A 2743-nucleotide genomic window follows, 5' to 3' on the forward strand; every position below is an offset into this window, starting at 1 on the left:
CCCGGGAGGTTCCCAGGGCAGCCTCCACCTTCCTGCCTGATGGAGGCCTCCCGGACGCTGAGCCAGGCAGCCTCTGCCTTCCTCTCTCCACCTCCGTCCCTCTGTTTGTGCCCCTGTCTCCCTCCTACACCTACGTGTCCCTTTCCCTGGCCCTGGTGATCCCCTTCTGTATTTGTCTCTCCCCCTGTCTGTCGTCTTGCCCTCCTGCCTCCTGTCCTCTCGGTCTGAACTTAGGAGCTGCCCCAACTTCCCCTCGCTGCAGCAGCGGCTCTGGCTCTGGGAGATTTCTCCCAGGGTAGCTTATGATCCTCTTAATCTTTACTGTCTCCACAGGGGATCAACTGGCCACACCTGCAGCACTACCAAGGTGCCCCTGAAGCCGGTCAGTCCTGCTGGCCCCGCTCACGCCCCCTTGCTGCCTGGGTCCCTTCTAAACAGTGTTTTCAAGCTGTCTGCCATCCAATGCCAAATCTCGAAGAAGGGTGTGGACTCCACTTCCTCCAGGACTTGACTTTTTTTGAGCTGATCGGTATGCTTCTGGGGACAGTGTGTGTGGCCGAGGCGTGTGTGCCTGTGTTTGGCTCTGCGCATGCAGTGCTTGCTGTGTGGGTCCTGAGTAGGCCCAGCTCCCCAATCCCTCCACATGGAACTCTTTGTGAGTTCTGGTCCCCCTGGAAGGCTCCCCCCAGATGCCCACGCAGAAGCATCTCCCCTCACACATGGAAATGGGCACAGTGTAGGGTCTGAGGCTAGCCTGGAGGCCGTTGGATGCAGAGAGTCCCCTTCAGGCCTGCGAGGCAGCAGAAGAGGAGCTGGCAGGTGTTTTTCTTACCCATCTAGAGAACTGGACCTATAGGACAAGAGCAGTTGAGGATGTAGCCCTTGACTCTCAGGCGGCCTCCCCTTCTTTCCCTGACTTGGCTTCACGGTCTTAGTAGGCAGGCTGGTCCCTCAGCCATCCCCAGACCCGATCTTCCTAGCTGGAGCCCGGTGATGATTCTGAGGAGAAAAGGCTGAAAGAGGAGTCTGCCTTAGACCAAGCACCAGACCCCAGAGTGGACACAGCAGAGACAGACCCAGGTCAAAATCCCTGCTCCCTCATAGGTCAGCCATGCAGCCCTGAGCAGTGATTTAACCCGTCTGCGCTCTAGTTTCCCCATCTATGAAAAGGGGTGACAAAAGTACCTGTCTCGTAGTGTACTTAGGGACACTAAGATCATTCTCGAAGTGTTTCAGTGCCTGGTTCTTAGTAAGAATGTAATAAGGGATGGATGCTGTTGTTAGTTTACTTCTCGGCATTACTGAGAGGATCACAGAGCATTCCTCAGTAAATAGCCTTTCCTTTCCCTGTTCTTCTGTCCTTACCCCAAATGTCACCCATGACTAAGACGAAGCAGAAAGCCTCATGTTGGTCTGGAGGGGACCACACATCCTCAGCAGACCTGAGCTCACCTCTGGGGTGAGCCTGGGGCAGGGCTTGGCCCAGCCTCAGAGCCTGAAGGGGAGGGGGCGCCGTGTGAAGCTTCCAGGAAGATCATGGAGTTAAGGGGACAGCGGGGGTGGGGCAGGGCCCTGTGTAAGTGGGGTTAACCCTCATTGTGACAGAGAAGCACTATTGGGGATTTGGAAAGTCAGCTCAAGGGACTTTTCAGGATAATCTGCTCTCTGGGGCTTCAGAAGATCGAGGCCACTAGGCTGAGGCCTCTTTCCTGACCTCCTCTGCCTCTGTCCTCACACTTTCACCCCGCCTCCTGTCAGGCAGCCCCTCAGGACCCTCCACTGCAAGGTCTCTAGCTTCGCCTCTTCTCCAAGGCCAAAGGCATCTCCCTTGAACTTGATTGACCGGTCCCTCTTTCCCAAAGCTCTGCTCCCCCAGTTCTTCTGGAACACGGGTCTTCTCTGTCTTCCTCCCTGCTTGGAACTTGTCAGCACCTCAGTGTGCCCCGGAGGGTGGCCTCGGCAGACCTTTCACTCCTCCCCGGTCAGTCTCGCACACGATCATGGCTTCCAAGACAACTTCACACCACACTCCTGCCGGGAGCTCTGCCCTGAGCTTCCAGCCCCAGATCCACCGGGAGTTCTGGTGTGGAGACTAACTCCACAGGCCCAGATCAAGCTTGTCTACACAGAGGTGGGCCCAGATGCACAGGACTGAGGGACTGCCTGGAGCACGCATGTGTCGCATGTGTCGGGAAGAAAGCGCCTAAGGCTGAGCTGAGGGCCTCTAATCCTGGAGATCTGGGCTGAAGGAGGGCTGCTGGCTAAGGAACTGAGAGGCAGAAACAAGACAGCACCGGCCATGGGAGCGAGGGAAGGGGAGATTCAAGGATGGAGGCATCAACCAGGTCAAGTGTCCTATAAGGTCATTTGTGTTACTAATAAAAAGAACGGGAAAGCCCGTGAGAAGAGTGCTTACGCAAATACTTGCAAATGGTATCCAGACCTCACAATAAGCCTCTAAAGAATTTATCCTTATCAGCTTCAATTCACAGGTGAGGAAATTGAGTCTCAGAGAGGTTAAATAATTCATTTCATGCAATACACCTGCTGAGAGGTGGAGGTGATTGAGGATGGAGATACGGGTTTGAAACTTGTGTCTGATCCCAAAGCACCTGCTTTCCACCGAGGTGCTGTCCAAGGACACCCTGAGCAGAGGTAACTGGTGCCTGTGGTGAGTTGCTCTGAAGGAGGGGCAGAGCCTGTGGCCCTGGGTAGGAGGAGGAGCTGGAAGCAGAGCACGTGC

Source organism: Pteropus vampyrus, unplaced genomic scaffold (genome assembly GCF_000151845.1).
Source record: "Pteropus vampyrus isolate Shadow unplaced genomic scaffold, Pvam_2.0 Scaffold10, whole genome shotgun sequence".
In the NCBI taxonomy this organism is placed as follows: Eukaryota; Metazoa; Chordata; class Mammalia; order Chiroptera; family Pteropodidae; genus Pteropus; species Pteropus vampyrus.